At 34.3% G+C, this 18,808-nt stretch overlaps 1 protein-coding gene across 3 annotated transcripts in view; it reads right to left on the bottom strand.

The window, feature by feature from the left end:
• The window catches only part of JMJD1C (jumonji domain containing 1C), a 288,010-nt gene that overhangs the window by 142,940 nt on the left and 126,262 nt on the right, over positions 1 to 18,808 (bottom strand). The window contains exon 1 of one of the 3 annotated variants that reach the window (XM_046649091.1): positions 7,761 to 7,782. The exons of the other annotated variants lie outside the window; for them this stretch is intronic. The gene's annotated coding sequence lies outside the window, so the exon portion shown is untranslated. Of the gene's footprint in view, positions 1 to 7,760; positions 7,783 to 18,808 lie in introns of those variants that run through there. 3 annotated transcript variants of the gene reach the window in all.

Below are 18,808 nucleotides of genomic sequence, written 5' to 3'. Positions count from 1 at the left end.
AAACAAAAATATAACTAAAAGAAGTATAGGTAAAGAAAATTTTAAGAATTGATTTGTATTTGAACTTACAAGTCAGAGAAAAATTTTAATGGAATTCAGGAACTATTTTACACTAATAATGAAAATATGTACCAACTTTGTGGGCATCAGTTCAAGCATTACTTACAATGAAATTCAGAGCTACACTGATTATATTAGAAAGGAAACACTCCAAATCAATTAGCTAAGTATTCAATTTAAGATCTAAGAACAAAGAAAATAATAAACTCATAGCATAAGAAAAGAAATAATTGGGGCTAGCCCCATGGCTGAATGGTCAAGTTCACACACTCCGCTTCGGTAGCCCAGGGTTTCGCCGGTTCGGATCCTGGGTGCAGACATGGCATCGCTCATCAAGCCCTGCTGAGATGGCATCCCACATGCCACAACTAGAAGGACCCAGAACTAAAAATATACAACTATGTACTGGGGGGCTTTGGGGAGAAAAAGGAAAAATAAAATCTTAAAAAAAGAATAATAGAACATAAGAACAAAACAAATGAGGGAAAAAATTACAATGGAGAGTATAAATAAAGCCAAACTGTGGTTCTTTGAAAAAGACTAATAGCACTGATGAACCTTGGACAAGGTAAATCGGGGGGGTGGGGTTAGGGGGAAGCCACAATGAACAACATTTGGAAGTAAAATACCTATTACAGACTGTAGGTCCTACAAACATGAAAAAGAAAACAGTATTATTAACAATCTTAAGCAAATAAACTTGAAAAATAGATAAAATGAACGCATCTCTCAAGAAACACCGTTTACCAGAGACAAAACCTTTATATTCCTACAGACATTAATAATAATTGAATCAGCTGGTAATCACCTGCCCCCAAAGAAAATAACAGGCTGAAAGAGCCCTACCATGCCTTCAAGGAACTTTTACTTCCAATCATTTTTTGTTCCCCTGAGGAAGATTCACCCTGAGCTAACATCTGCTGCCAATCTTCCTCTTTTTGTATGTGAGCCACTGCCACAGCATGGCCACTGACAAATGAGTGGTATACATCCATGCTGGCCACCAAAGTGGAGCACACCAAACTTAACCACTATGCCACCAGGGCTCACTCTAATTCCAAACTTACAGATATCTTCCAAAATAAAAGGGGAGACTATTTCACAGCTCATCATATAAATCTTGCATAACATTCAGACCAAAAGCAAACAAACAATGTATAAGAAAAAAATTGCAGGCCAACCTCACTCAGGAAAACCAATGCAAAAAATTCTAAAGAAAGTTGTTAGCAATCCAAGGTCAACAATATATAAGAGATAATTCATAAGAACTAATTTAGATCAACCTAAGAAATTTAGGGATGATTACTAGTGGAAAATTTCATAAGTGTCTTACTTAACATAGTACAAAAGTAGGAAAAAAATATTATCATTAATGGATGCAGTATTCCATAAAATTCAACACCTATTCATGATAAAAAGAATCAGGCAAAACAAAAAGAGAACCTTCTTAACTTGATAAAGAACATCTATAGCAAAGACAAACTTTAATGATGACAAAGAAGCCCATAGTCACATCTATTCACAACACTTGAATGGCAGGCCAAGTGAGGAAAGACAGGAAAAATTAATTTAAAAGATTAAAAAGAAAGGAATAATGCATTATTTACAGATGATATATTCCCTATGCTGAAAACTCCAATTAATAAGAAAATTTTCTAAGGCTGTTGGATACAAAAGTAAAAATTTAATTTCATTTAATTAACAATTGCATCTAACTATTGGAAAATAAAACTTTTTTCAAAAAGCATTATAAAGTATCTAGGAAAAAATATAATGAAAGATATATAAGCCTATTATGTATAAAATTATTGAAAGACATTAAAGAATACTTAAGTAAATGCAGAAAATAGCACAAACCTGAAATGTGCTTGCCATATGACCCAGCAATTGCACTCTCAGGTACTTATCTCAGCCAAAAGATAACTTATGTTAATATAAAAACCTGTACATGAATGTTCACATCAGCTTTATCCATAATAGCAAAAAGCTGGAAACAATCCCAAATGTCCCTCAACAGGTGAATGATTAAACAAACTGTGGTACATCCATTCCATGGGAATATTACTCAGCAATAAATAGGAACAAACTACTGATGCCCAAAACAATTTGAAAGAAACTTAAAGAGGGGGAATTATGCTGAGTGAAAACGCCAATCTCCAAAGGTTAGATACAGTATGATTCCATTTATAAAATATTCCTGAAATTACAAAATTATAAAGATGGAAAATAGATTACTGGTGGCCAGGGGTTGGGAAGAGAGGTGGCCACGGTTACAAAGGGTAGCATGAGGGATCTGTGATGGAATTACTCTTTATCTTGACTGTGGTAGTGGTCAAATGAATCTACACAGTGATGAAATTGCATACAACACAATATGTACACATGCATGTACACAAAGAGTGCACGTAAAACTGGTGAAATCTGAATAAAGTTAGCAACTGTATCAATGTCACTTCCTGGCTGGGATATCGTACCATAGCTGTACAAAATGTCACTACTGGGGGAAATTAGGTGCCTTGCTATGTTTCCCAGGGCCAGCCTCTTTCCCTTTCTGGGCCTCAGGCTCCCCACCTGTAGGAGGATTCTGATTCCTCTGGTTTCTCCTAGCCCTGCACATACAGAAGTGTTCTTCTAAGCTAAGTGAGAAGAAAACGCCTCATAGAATGCAGATGTACTGCAAAGATTCCACTGAAAAAAAGGGCAGAAATGAAACAGATTTAGGACACCCAGACTTTGTCCCCAAATCCCTGCCAGGCTAGTCAGGGCAGGAGAAGCAATCACATGGTCCTAGAGGCCAGTCATTCATGAACAAAGATGAAAATCAAAACCGATGTTAAAGAAAATAAGCAAATATTTGTAATATTTATATAAAATTCAAAAACATGCAGAATGAAACATTATTTAAGGATGCATCAGAGGTGGCAAAATAGGCATTTCACTGGAGGAAAGAGTGGGAGCTGCAATTGGAAAGGGGTATATTTGTGCTGATAATGTTATACTTCATAAGGTGGAATAACGGGTATTAACATGTTCTTATTTATATACGACGTAGTTAATATGGCAGAAAAAAGACCATGAAATAGAAATGAGTTAGGCCAGTGAAATAAGAACGTAACAAAACAGGAGACACAGTAAACCAGTGTAAGGTTATTGAGTAGTATAAAGAGTTCATGCTATTACTTCAAATCAAGACATTTACTATTAATGGAACAGAACTGAAATTCCAAAAACAGAGCAACACCTAAGTATCACTTGATTTTCAATAAAGATACCAAAGAAATTCAATGGAAAAATGGTAAGGTTTTTCAACAAATGGTGCTGGAAGAATTGAACACTCACATGCCAAGAACAAAAGAATTTCCACCTTTCCCTTGTACTATCTACAAAAATTAGCTGCTAATGTAGACCTACAGGTAAAATCAAAAACTTCTAAAAGAAAATTCACATCACTTTGGGTTAGACAGAAAACTTCTGATGACACGAAAAGCAGAAACAAAGAAAGAAATAAAAAATCGAAAATTGATAAGTTGGACCTCATCAAAATTAAAAACATCTGATCTTCCAAATAAATTTAAAAAATGAAAAGATATAGGCTAAAAAATATCTCAAAATATATATGTGATAAACGACATGTATCTGGAATACATAAAGATCTTTTACAACCCAATAGAGCTCAACAAAAAAATGTGCAAAATCAATAATTCAAGACTGTCAAAGTCATGAAAAACAAGGTAAGACTGAGTCTTAGCCTGTGCAGGCTGTTATAACAAAAATACCACAAAGTTGGTAGCTTTTAAACAACAGAAATAAACCCAGATATGTATGGTCAATTACGACAGAGGAGGCAAAAATATATAATGGGGAAAGAATGGTATTGGGAAAAATGGCCAGCCACGTGCAAAAGAATGAAATGGACCACTATCTTACATCCTACATATAAATTAATTCAAAATAGATTAAAGATGTGAACATAGACTGGAAACTACAAAACTCTTAGAAGAAAACACAGGCAGTAAGTTCCTTGACATAAGTCTTAGCGATGATTTTTTGAATCTGACACAAAAGCAAAAATATACAAAAGTGGGACTACATCAAACTAAAAAGCTTCTGCACAGCAAAGGAAACCATCAACAAAATGAAAAGACAACACATTGAATGGAAGAAAATATGTGCAAATCATGTATCTGATAAGGGGCTAATATCTAAAATATATAAAGAACTCATCAAAAAAAGAAACAATCTGATTAAAACATAAGAAGATCTGAATAGACACTTTTCCAAAGACATACAGATGGCCAACAGGTACATAAAAAGATGCTCAACATCACTAATCATCAGCGAAATGCAAGTCAAAACCACAATGAGCTATCACTTCACACCTGTTAGAATGGATATTATCAAAAAGACAAGAAGCAAGAAGTGTTGATGAGGATGTGGAGAAAAGGGAACCCTTATGTACTGTTGGTGGGGAAGTTAATTGGTGCAGCCACTCTGGAAAACAGTATGGAAGTTCCTCAAAAAAAATTAAAAATAGAACTACCATATGATCCAGAATTCCACTTGTGAGTGTCTGTCCGAAGAAAATGAAAACACAAACTTGAAAGGATAAATGCAGCCCCAACGTTCACTGCAGCACTATTTACAATAGCCAAGATATGGAAACAACCTAGGCGTCCACTGATGGATGAACGGACAAAGAAGTCATGGTATATATACAATAGAATATTATTCAGCCATAAAAAAAGAATGAAATCTTGCCATTTGTGACAACAATGTTTGGAGCTCAAGGGCATTATGCTAAGTGAAATAAGTCAAACAGAGAAAGACAAATACCATATGATCTCTCTTATATGTGGAATCTAAAAAACAAATACAAACAAACCAAAACACTAAGCTTACAGATACAGAGAATAGACTGGGGGTTGTCAGAAGCAGAGGATAGGGGAAAGGAGAAATGAGTGAACTTATTTTGTTTTGTTTTTAGTTTAAATAAATAAAATTTAAAAAATAAATAACTGAAATTTATTTCTCATAGTTAAAGATCAAGGTGTGGACACATTCAGTGTCTGGTGAGGGCCCATTTTCTGGTTCAGAAATGGCATCTTCTCACTATGTCCTCACATGGTAGAAGGGGAAGAGAGCTTCACAGGGCCACTTTTATAAGGACACTAATCCCACTGATAAGGGCAGAGCCTAACCTAATACCTTAATCAGCTCTCAAAGGCCGCACCTCCTCAACAACATATGATCATGTTGTTGGTTAGGATTGCAAAATATGAACTTTGGAGGATACAAACATTCAGCCCACAGCACTGAGAAACTCAAAAATCACAGGAGACTGGGGAAACTTGACAACTAAAGGCAATATGGTAGCCTGGACTGATCCTAAAACAGAAAGAGGAGACCAGTGCAAAAACTGGTGAAATCTAAATAAACTCTGGAGTTAAGTTAATATAATGTATCAATGTCATTTCTCAGTTTTGACAAATATATCCTGGTACTATAAGATGTTAACAATGAGGGAAACTGGGTAAAGGGTATAAGGTAGAACTCTTTGTGCTAACTTGCAACTTTTCTGTAACTCTAAATTATTCAAAAATACAAAGTTTAGTTTTAAAAATGGGCAAAGATTTGTCAGATATTTTACAAAAATGATATATGAAAAGTAAATAAACACATGAAAATATGCTCATCATCAACAACCACAGTTTTTGGCACACTGGCAATTTGTTACAAAGTTAAACATGCACTCAGACAACACAGCAATCCTACTCCTACATATTTATCCCAGAGAAATAAAAAAACATATCCATGCAAAGACTTGTACTGCAATGTTCATAGCAACTTTATTTATAATGGCCAAAGTACAAACAACCCAAATACGTCCATTATTTTGTGAATAGATAAATCAACTATGACGCATCCATACACTGGAATGCTTTTTTAACAATATAAAGGAATGAACTATTGATACATAGAACATAAATGAATCTCAAAAGCATTATGCTAAATGGAAGAAGCCAGACATAAAGTTTCATATATACATATAACTCTATTTATATTACATTTTGGAAAAGGGAAAACCACAGGGATAGAAATCAGATCAGTGGGTGCTGGGATCTGAAGGTCTGGTAAGGGGGTTGACTATGATGGTCATGAGGGAACTTTTTGGGGTGATGAAAACATTTTATGCCAAAACTTATCCAATTCTACAATTAAATGGGGTGAATTTTACTGAATGTTAATTACATATCCATAGTAATAAAAATAAAGGGCACATTTTAAATGCCAAAACAAACAACAAAAAGATATTTACTGAATATCTACCAAATGCCAAACACTGTAATAGGCTCATAGGATAATAAAGATGATGCCTATTTGTAGAGAAGGATGAAATGAGGAAAAAAAAGTTAACACATACGTGTTCTCCAACATCTAACCTCTATACGTCTCGCCCCTTACTAACAATTCAGACCTCATCTACTTCTCAGTCTTTTCTTGATCACCTAAATAAAAGACAGTATCATCTTGAGTCAAAAAGGCAGAATGAACCTAGTGGAAAAGAAGAGAATATATAAGGATGGGGGTTAGAAGAGAACATGGAGGACTATATTTGGGATTAATTTGAGTCTGTTTTCAAAAGATAAAAGCGTTTTACAAAACAGTGTCCTGACATAGAAAGCAAACCTACAAATGGAAGGGGTGGGGAAAAGGTTTTGTTTTACAAAAAAGCTTACTGCACATTACACATGCAATCTACTTATGATATTTTCTTACGAAGCTACAGGAAAAATAAAAATAAATTGCCCTGGGGCTGGCCCCGTGGCCGAGTGGTTAAGTTTGTGCACTCCACTGCAGGTGGCCCAGTGTTTCGTTGGTTTGAATCCTGGGCGCGGATATGGCACTGCTCATCAAACCACGCTGAGGCAGCGTCCCACATGCCACAACTAGAAGGACCCACAAGGAAGAATATACAACTATGTACTGAGGGGCTTTGGGGAGAAAAAGGAAAAAAAAATAAAATCTTAAAAAAAAAAAAGTCTAACAGGCTTATCTTTAAAAAAAATAAATAAATAAATTGCCCTATTCTGAGACAATCAGAACAATAGAGAGATGCCACGCATGCCACTGGGGTACAAAATAAGGAGACCTGACATACCTTAACCCTGACAGGAGACAGCTCGGATCTGAATCTTGAAGAATTGGGCTATTCCAAGTTGTTCAATTCTCTCTTGATCTTTTGAACTCAAAGACTGTAATTATTCACCTTCAATTTGAAGTACTGTGACTATTTGATTCAGAGGTTTTAAGAACCAGTTTGTTTCTTCCAGCTAGTCACTTGGGGAATGGGAATGAGTTTGTGCAGTACAAATGCTTATACAATCACAAATAAATTTTGAAATATAAACAACACAAAGTACTTCTGATTACAAATAACAGAAAAATAGCTTGAGGATAAAAGCAGAACTGTAAGATTACACAGATATCTCAGAAACCAAAAAGCAAGAAAAGATTAGGTTCTCACAAGGGTACACCTACACCAGAAAGTTGTTAAGAAGCATAACCATTCTCTTCATCTCTTTCTCATTGCTGCTTCTTTTTGTATGTCTGAGGCTTCATTTCTAGGGACTAACTAAAACTTAAGAACTTTTGTATGTGTACCTACTCAAAGAGGGCCACTCATATTACTCCAAACTTACCTGTTATTCAGTTTGGCACTATATATAGGGTAGGTGTCAATCCTTGATCCAATCACAAAGACTGGAGAACGAATGATGCAGGATTCTGGAGTACAAAAGTAAGTCATCAGGGTTCTTTGAAGGTGGAAGGAGGCAGGGCTCAGACAACATGTGTTATTTTCAACAAAGAAGATAATTTTCAGCATATTCGAAAAATACTATAAATGCATTTGGCATTTTGGGGTCTGGTATATATTATACAGGCAGATTATCATATGTAATTAGTGTTTCTATACGTTAAATGAAACATATATTAAATTGTTGAAAAGAAAAAATTACTATTTTTTGGTTTGTATTACATGGAATACCAACTAAATAGCTCAAGGAATACACTTATTTTCTGACTTTCAAAGACACTTTCTATGGCATTATATTTAAGGTAACTACCAATGTCTGCAATCAATCAATTTTTGCTTTGTTCTGATAATTACCAGGGATGGTCTGATGCAGCAATGCAATTATCTAGCGTTAGCTGGCTCTTATGAAAACCTGCCGTAATTTTGTGTTTTCCTAAATAGGAAGAGAAGACTTAAGGCACTGAAAGCAACTGTTAGATTTGCCAATTAGACTAAAGGAAAGACACAGAGCATTTAAATTTGAATCAAATTTCCCCCAAAGATCCATTTGGCTTATCCAGATTTGAATTGAACTGAATTGATATAAACATTTCTACCAGTTTTAAGTTCTTAAGGTTTCTGTTTAAGTTTATTCCACATCAAAGTTTCTTTTAAATCAGTGGTTCTCAAACTTAACTGCACATTACAATCACCTGGATAGCTTTTAAGCTGCTGCTCAAGTCTCAATTCAGATGGCTTAAATCAACCCTTGGACCTAGGCATCAATGTCCAAGGATTGTTTTTGTAAATAAAGTTATTTGTAACATAATCATTTTCATTCCTTTACATATTGTAGTTGCAACAGAGAGCACGTGGCCAGCAAAGCCTAAAATATTTATTATCTGGCCCTATATTGAAAAAGTTTGCCAACTCTTGTTCTAATATATATATAAAATATACATTCTATATATTATATATAATAGTAATTCCAAGTACAGATATCTGAGGAAATTTCATGCTGTAAGCAACTATATACAGCTTTATCCTTATATTTTTCTCTAAACCTTTTCTCATTCTTAAACATAAGATTAAGAAAAGTGAGAGTGATCAGGAAATCTAACTCCAACTAAACTTATTAAGAAATAAGACTTGCATATATGCAGGATGAGAAAGTAATAGAGGAATGAAGAAAAAATATTTCAGGCTGATTTAATGATTGGAGTAGAAGCAGAGACAAAGAATATACATTTACAAATTAGAAATTTTTAACTTAAGATATGGGCAGATGACACATTGCTGAGGCTGGTTGCTGATTTCATTAGTTTTTCTATTGTCATTAACAGAGCATAAACATACACAGATAATAAAAGAGCATACAGGTTTTGTCAATATATGTAATTTACATCTCTGCTCTACGCCAATAATATCTCAACTAGGATGGAAAATCTAAAACTGTAAAATATTTATTTGACGAAGAATAGCCCTGAGCTAACATCTGCCACAAATCCTCCTCTTTTTATGCAGGACGCCTGCCCAGCATGGCTTGGTAGGCAGTGCGTAGGTCCACAGCCGGGATCCAAACCAGTAAACCCCAGGCCACCGAAGTGGAATGTGCGAACTTAACTGCTGTGCCACTGGGTGGGCCCCTAAAACTGTAAAACATGTAAAACAAAACAGGAAAAAAATGTTGTGAACAGGTTTTAAGAAAGAGTTCTTAGGTATGACATCAAAATCTGATCCAAAAGAAACCCAAACCTCATAAACTGGACTTCACAAAAGTTCAAATGGTTGCTACATACTGGGAGAACATCTGCAAGTCACATATCTGAAAAAGGACTTATATCCAAAGTTTTTAAAAAGAAAACAATCCTTAAAAATAAAAAGAAAAATTTTAATGGACAAATGATTTGAACAGAGACTTCTCCAAAGAAAATAGATAGTAAATAACCTAATGAATAGAGGTCAACACCCACTACTATTGGGGAAAAACAAATTAAACCACAATGATGCACCACTACACACTTAACAGGATGTCTAAAATAAACCAAAACCAAACTCTGACAATACCAAGTGAAGATAAAGAGCAAACGGAATTCTCAAACATTTCAGGTGGGAATTCAACATGGGACAGCCACTCTTGACAACAGTTTGGCAGTTATTTATGAAATTAAACATCATCTTACCATATGACCCAGCAATCTTCCTCTTAGGTATTTGCTCAAGTGAAATAAAAACTTATATTCATACAAAAATGTATATATTAATGATTTTCAGAGCATTATTCATAATCATCCAAAACTAGGAACAACCAAAGTTCTCTCTCAATGGGTGAATGCATAAACAAACTATATTACATCCACATAATGGAACACTCCACTTTAATAAAAGCAACAAATTATTGATACATGGAAGAGCATGGATGAATCTCAAAAGCATTATGCTAAATGAAAGAAGCCAGCCTCAGAAGGTTATATACTGTATGATTACATTTATATTATATGATTTTCTGAAAAACACAAAAACTATAAATGAAGAACTGTTCATTTATACTTGACTATAAGGGGGTAGCACAAGGAAATTTATGAGAGTCAGGGAACCATTCTGTGTTCTGATTGCGGTGGTGGTTACATAAGCCTATGAATTTGGCAAAACTCATGGAACCACACATGAAAAAATAAATTAATTTTACTATATATAAAGGTTTTAAAATACCAATACTTTTTTCAAAAATTGTACTCAAGCACTTATAAAAGTAAAGTTGAAGTTATTTATTTTTACAGAAAGAAGACAGAAAAAAAGTACATATAGACTAAAAGGAAATGGATCCAACTCTTAACAGCAGCTATTTTTGACACAATATTAACAATGACTTATTTTACTCCTTACAACATTTTGTGTCTTTTAAAAATCCTAGAATGGACATTTATTACTTTTATAATCAGGAAATAAGTCTCATTTTTAAAAACTGGGGTTGGCGACCACTTACAAAATTTATCTGAGTAGCTGAAAAACAATTAAAATAAGGCCACGGAAGAGGAAAAAGAAAAAGAAAAAAACGAAGAGGAGGCACTAAAGCCTGTGATAAACAATAGTCTATTTGTATTTCTTTCTACTTTGTTACTATTTTTAATAACCTGAGAGTATCACTCAGTGTTAGAGTACATTATCCCTTCTCCTTCATAATATAATTTAACTAAATTAAAATGCCATTTAAAAAACTAGTTTAAAATTCATCTGCTAGTGAGAACTTTAGTTTTGGGTAAAAAAGGGAATCCAAAAACTTCTGGATTTAGGTGCTCCTGCGTGATACAGCATACCAACTATATTTTCACATCAAAAGTAAAGTTGGCCTCTGAAGGGCAACATTTCCAATAAACTTTTACAGTTCCACAGTATGGCATAAAGGGAATAAATGAAAATCATATTTTTATATAGATATATATTTTTTTAATCCAATCTCAAAGTTCTTTTCATATATGAACATTCAATCAGAAACAAAGGAAATCAGTTTTCTTAATTGCAGCTAAAGAAAGGCATAGAGGTCAATAAGTAAACAGATGTTTGAAAAGAATTTTTATTTAATAGACTATACATTCAAATGATTCTCAAAATAAATAAAACAATATATGGAGATACTTTTCCCTTCTCTGAACAAAAAGGCCATACAAAACACACACAAAGGCAATGACAATTACTGGTTTCTTAGGCCTCTTTGTCAAGTTCGTTTACATGTATCGAAATAGATACATATTTATTGATTTTTGTCAGCTACTGTACACTTATTTTGCAAAAGAAAAAAATAGTAAACTGTACATAGAATCCTACATCAGTTTTTCATTTAATATCAGACATTATGACACTATATTTAACTATTATTACCTTTAAAGTACCAAGAACAAAGACAAAATGCTAAACCTAAGGCTAAATAAAAGTCCTACAATGAAATTTTATACACACACTCACAGATTTAGGTTTCAAGGCTGTCAGCAGTGTTGATGTAAAACTATATTAAAATGTTAATAATTTAGACAATTGTAAATGAGAAATGAGACTTACTGGGAGTTAGCTGAAGTTGTTTGCCCATCTCCAGTAAAACATCAACCTCAGTGAGATCCCAAAAGGCCTCTTTAAAATATGGCAACTCCAAGGCTTAACCTGCCATAATTAATATGCAAATAAACAAATTACCTAATTTAAATTAGGGACCTCCATTTTCAGCACAGCAGCTATTTAGGATGGAGTGGCTAAAAACATACAACTGAATAGAGAAAATATATTTCATACATGGACACTACCACAACAATTCTCACCTCTTTGTGGCATAAAGCAGCAAAAGAAAGTACTGGGAAGATTTAAAACTCAAAAATTGTGCTATGCAATTTTTCTTCATCTTGCAAATTCAATCAGGGGATGGAAAGAGAAAATATTCTACTCTCTAAGCTATAATGAAGCCTGGATTCTTGTTACCTTCAATTTTATGTCTTCTTGCAAAAAGAATTTCAATAAGAAAACAGTACTTGTTAACCTAAGCCCAAGGTATTTATCTGGAAATCAATATATTAAAAACAAATATTTAAAGTTTTTCAGAAAGCAAATTAAGGGGCCAGCCCGGTGGCATAGTGGTTAAGTTTGCACACTCCACTTTGGCAGCCCGAGGTTCCCTGATTTGGATACTGGGTGGGGACCTACACAGTGCTTATCAAGCCGTGCTGTGGCAGGTGTCCCACATATAAACTAGAGGAAGATGGGCCAGATGTTAGCTTAGGGCCAATAGCTCAGGGCCAATCTTCCTCAGCAAAAAGAGAAGAATTGGTGGCAGATGTTAGCTCAGGGCTAATCTTCCTCAAAAAAAAAAAAAAAGAAAGAAAAGAAAATTAAGATCTAAAATTCACCAAGTATTGTCCATTTTATAAGCAAAGGTACTCAAAGATAATGATGTTAAGAAATATTCAAGTGTCATCAAGATAACAAAAAGTCTCAGCATTTGACCAAGAGACGTATCCTAAGCAGGTGTCACTGGGTCAGCCATCAGAATTCATAAGTGTCATCTCCTCAGACCATGAAACTATGGAGCTGTCCTGGCTGTTTGAACTAAGACTGGCCCTGAGCTTACAACATGACTAACAAGAAACTTTATATAATCCATAAGTATGATTCATTTCTACAAACAGTTTACTTGGTTAACCTAAGGACCTTGGGTCAGAACAGCCCTTGCTTTAATCTGAGGTCTGCCACTCATGAGCTGCAGATCCATAGGCAAGGTGCTTACATCATAAGTTTCAGTTACCTCACCTGCAAAACATAGATGATAAGGATGTTGTAAGGATTCAACTTAGATGATACAAAAGGGATTTACACAGCACCTGGTATGGAGCAAAAAGTTATCAATTATGTTTTTGTGTTGTCGTATACCGTATGTCAGTGATGTTCAAGATACTATGCTCTAGTACTTGGGGAAAGGGAAATGAAAAGTACAAATAAAACATCATCAATTTCTGTCCTCAAAGTGCTTAAAGAAAAGCAGGGAAGACAGGCATATACAATACTATGACTCGAGGACTCACGTAAATGTTGAACGTTTTACAGAGTGTTATATTTACAAAGAGGACTCTGATTGCAACCAAAGGAATTCTTGAAATGAAGGAGGTATATGAGTTACTCTGGATTTGTAGGGATTTAATAAGCAGAAATAGATGAAAAGGCTTTAGAGGTAAGTATAAAGCATGAACAAAAGGACAGAGATGCAAAAATATATGGTATTTTCTGGAAGCGCTAAGCATAAGCAGTTAGGTACAGATAGAATATCGCATTGTGGAAGGTACAGGTAAAGGGTTATAAATTTAGTAATATCCTAAATTGACTAAAAGAATAATTCACAGACTTCAGAGTAAGAATTGATAGGAGATAAAGAGTCCCTAAATAAACTTATTATTTAAAAGTTTAGAGTTTTAAAAACTCTTAACATTTTGCCCCCCAAAAGTAGAAAACAGCAATCCAGGGTATAACTAAAAAGCAAAGCATTTATCACTCCTACATCATAAGCATCCTACAAAGTCATAAAAATTTCTACCTATAAAATTATGTAAGAAGAATAAAAAGATTTTTTATTATTTATCTGAAAAGACTTCTCCATCTGTTTCAACGGAATTTCAAAAATGAATAATCTTTTCTGTAACTTTGAAAAGTACATACTAAAATGCTTTATCTTTCTTTTTTCATGTTTTAAAATTGTATTATCTAATCTAATCTAGTGATTTGTAAATCATTCTACCATTTTACCTATGTTAATAAACACACTAATAATTTTTTTAAACTTTTTTTCATTTTTCAAAGTCAACTAATTTTTGCATAGTAATAGAACCAACATATGCCATGAATTCATAAGAGTAAATGCATTTAAAACTCTCAACCCATTATAATCTATGTGTGAATAATTCCAAGATAAGGATTATATCAGTACAACACTAATTTGGGGTTTGTGATTCTTAGAAAACGTTAATTCTACTTACTTCTAAATCCTCATATTAAAAAATAGGAACTGCATACATACTCTTACCCTGAGGGCATTAGCTCAATGGGCAAACTTGAGCTGAAGTTTACAGACATTTTTGGGAAACAGTAACAGAACACAAAAGCCATAGCTTGCTCAAAGCAAGAAGGGTAACAGGAGACTCACCCCTCAGAAACTTGGAACCACAACAGGCTAACTAAGCACACCTTGAGATAAGCATAAAACTACCCCACTCCGTTCACTTGCATGAGTCTGTCAAGAAAGCCAGGTTGGTACTGAGGAAATACAGCCTAAAAAAATTTCCTCAGATGTTGTAACCACAAACCAGCCCTCATGGATTCACTCACATTACCTTAGCGATACAACAACCTTCAAGCTTTGAATTTAAAGTGGTTTAAGACCATCACAATGGTGCCAACCCAGATATATGGCAGACTCAACAGCAAATCCTCTCTAGATAAATTTACCTTTGCTCTAGATCTCAAAATATTGTCACAAAACTCTCCCAACCATCCTAGCCTGGAAAGGGGGAGGAGGGAGAGTAAAACATTAACTGAACACTAGAAAACAAGGTAACATGACTGCGAACCAGCAGAGACAGCAAAGAGGAAAGACTTCAAATATGACAATTAAGAGAGACAGATTAACACAGAATAATTAAGAGTACTAGATGTTTAAAGAAATAAAAGACAAGTTTAGAAATATGTGTAGAAAATGTTAATTAATTAATTAATTTTTATTTTTTGGTGATGAAGACTAGCCCTGAGCTAACATCTGTGCCAATCTTCCTCTATGTCGTATGTGGGATGCCGCCACAGCATGGCTTGATGAGCAGTGTGTAGGTCTGCGCTTGGGATCCGAACCTGTGAACTCCAGGCTGCCAAAGTGAAGCACCCAAACTTAACGACTATGCTAGTGGACCAGGCCCAGAACTTTTTATTTTTTAGGAAAAAAGGCAATCAGAATTGGAAAAGAGCGAAATAGAACTTCTAGGCATAAAAAAACAAATGAATTAAAATATTTTGAAAACGCAATGGATTGATAAAAGATTCTTACATATCACTGAAAAGAATAAGCAAACTAGAAGTCAGGTCAGAGGAAATACAGCATGAGGGCAAAAAAATAAAACAGTAAAAAATATATAGATATGGAGAAGAATGTGATGAAGTCTACCTTAAGTTTAATTCAGAATTCCACTAATGGAGGAGAGGGGTTACAATACTGAAAAAAAACAATCATGATCCAGTTTTCATGGGATATAAAGTTTAGTTGGAAAGGCTGACATTCAACAAATAATCACATAAAATATATAAAATTATACCTGTAATAAATGAAATTAGGAAAACTTACTAAGTACTTTCCTCAATTAAGACCATGGGTTTAGAGAGCCCTTTCATGAAGACATGAAGTAATATTTCAGGTATGAACTGAGTTAACTAGGAAAGTGTTCTAAGCAGCGAAGTACATGCAAAGTCATGAGGCAGGAGAAAGTATGGCATTTTTCAAGAACTCAAAGAAAATTACAGGCATGGGCTATTTAGAATAACGTGTGTGGGTGGTTCACAAAGCTAGAAGGGGCAAGATCATGCAAAGTCTTCTAAACGGCTAAGTTTGGTCTTTTTCTTAAGATTAAAAAGAATACTTTGAAGGATTTTAAGCAAAGCAAGTTAAAAACTACATTTTCATTTGGAAAATACATTTGCAATAACTGACTGCCTCTTTTTGAGAAGCAAAGAACACTGGGAATTCTTTTTAAATCTATTACTGAATTAACATTTTTATAGTAATCAGGCATTTAACCATAAACATAAGTATTTAATTAGTTAACCATAACTATAATAAATGGCTTAAAGAAGGTCATTATGAATCACTTATCCCAGCAATGGAGAACTTCCATCATAACACTGAGAGAAAAGAGAAAGGTCATCACCAGATATTGAAGCTGGGTCCTTGAGGATTATTGTAGATATTTAACCAATTAGCTGTTTTCCTGTTTAACCTGAGGGGTGACTCAGGGGTCTCAAGAATTTGCGAGCTTGTTTTGCAGAAGAAAGAGAGTACCTTCAGGGACACTGTGATCACCAGATGACTGGCCCTCAACTGCCCTGGAAGCCCAGAAGTCAGATTGCCCAGGGCCTTACCAGGAGTGACCCCTTTGTTTCTCCGAAGCTCTTCCTGCCAAGCCCCTGAACTCTATAAAAGCTCCCTCCTTGCTGTTCTTGGAGAGGTAGATTTGAGCAAACCCAGGCTCCCACCTTCTCATTTCGGCCAATTCGAGTAAATCCTTTTCCATCTCCAAGTCTCAGTGTTTGGCTTCCTGTGCATCGGGCACCCGAACTTGAGATTAAGAGGTCTGGTATCAATATATTTTTATTCTCTTTTATGCTGATGAAATTTTACATTTTTAATTTCCTTGACTTAAAACTGTTCATATTTTTTCACTTTTGACATACTTTCTCTGTTTAATTTTAAAATTCCTGATTGTATTATATTATTTACTACATCTAACTGGATCGTATTATTAACAATTTCTTTAACCAACTTTTTCATTTTTATATCATGTATATATTTTAGATTTCTGGATTAAATAATCTTACGTTCTTATTACAATTGAGATGAGCATGCTAAACACTGACTTTTATATAAACTGGTATATTTCACTTTTCCTCTAATTTCAAAATTAACTTTACTATTTTAGTTATCTTTTACATTTACTTTCTTTCATCTTTATTGTTCAGAGGATTTTCAATTTCTTTAGTTTATTCTATAATTTTTATCATTTTCTAATCTTTTAGTTGTTTGTATTTATCACTCATCTTTATATTTTTAACATTTTAATCTACTTTAATTGAAAACAAATGCCTTTCTGCACTTTGTTAAGGAGGATGGAGATTTCGTTTAAAAAAAATTAAAAAGCAAGTGTTTCCCTAATTTCTCTCACATGCGTTGTCATCCAGCTGACCTACTTTTTCTTTTTTCTTTTGAAATAATTATAGATTCACAGGAAATTTTTTAAAAAAGTAATCTAGTTTCCCCTAACAGTAACATCTTGTATAACTATAGGACAATGTCAAAACCAGGAAATTGATATTGGTACAAACTACAAATTCCATTTCACTAGTTTTAAAAGCACTCATATTTGTGTATGTATGTGTGTGTGCACATGTGAAATCCATTCAATTTTATCATATGTGTAGATTCATGTAACCAACACCACAACCATGATACAGAATTGTTCCATCACCACAAGGATCCTTAGTGCTCTCACACCACTGATAAAAACTTTGAAACAGAGCCCACATTGATTGACATAAGAGATCCTCTTGAAAGAGAAAGATTCAGGCAATTTGTGGAAGACGGAAGAGAGGTCAAAAGTTGAGGAGTAGACAAAAAAGACTTTTTGAGAAACAGCTGTGTGAGAGTATTTCTTGAGGCATGAATTGAGTTAACTAGGAAAGTGTTCTAAGCAGAGAAAATAGTATGTGCAAAGTCTGAGGAGAAAGACACGCAAAGATTCTGTAGATGTTTTGTTCCGTGTTCTGTCTTCTCTAGTTACTTATTCAAAAAAGATCAAGTACGTTCATGTGTATTTATTTTAGATAATACAATAACAATGAGAAGGGTACCAAGCTAGGAGGCAAGCAGATCCAGCTTTATTTGGACTACAAAATGATGAAGTTTCAAGACTAGCTGATTTAAAGCCCCCCAAAATTCATAATTTAGTTGAAATAGCAGGCTACATGCGTCGCTATTTTTCTAAAATAAAATTCATCTGGTCTCCAAAATTCCTCGTATGTTCTTCAAATACGCTATACTTGAATGAAGACTCCTTGTACTCCAATGAGAAGAGGAAAAACTAAGCATAAATACCATTTATTTTACATTTAAAATTATAACAGTATTAGGGTCCCACAATCTATATAATAGTATACAGCAATATTGCATCCTAGTAACAAGAGGATTGCAAAAGGTTTCATCCAAACCCACACCACTACATACATATTACTGACTACCACTTCATAGATTATACAACAGAAGACAAACTTTACGTGTGAACACAACACGTCTTAAAATACCAGAGATTTCCTGGCATTACTCACTAAAAAGTGGGAGACAGAGACATTTAAAATAATAAAAATATTCTAAATCTGTAATTATTTCTTCACCAGAAAAGGTTAGACCTCCTTTCTTCACTCTGAAAGTGAATTACTTTGATATGCTTTATCTCCAGACCCTGCCAAAGAATAGAAAAGATCTTGGAAATCATTCTTATATTCCTTGAAATCCCTTGTGGAGCCCCAAGATTAGCACAATCATCTTGGGGTTTACCTAGTTCAGAAGATAATGATTTCAATAGATATCTTTCTTGGTTCATACATCTATTTCAACTTCATGACCTTAAGATATCAAAATCACATTTAGTTCACAAAGCAGTACATGCA

Source organism: Equus quagga, chromosome 2 (genome assembly GCF_021613505.1).
Source record: "Equus quagga isolate Etosha38 chromosome 2, UCLA_HA_Equagga_1.0, whole genome shotgun sequence".
NCBI lineage: Eukaryota > Metazoa > Chordata > Mammalia > Perissodactyla > Equidae > Equus > Equus quagga.
This window is presented reverse-complemented; position numbering and strand designations above follow the sequence as displayed.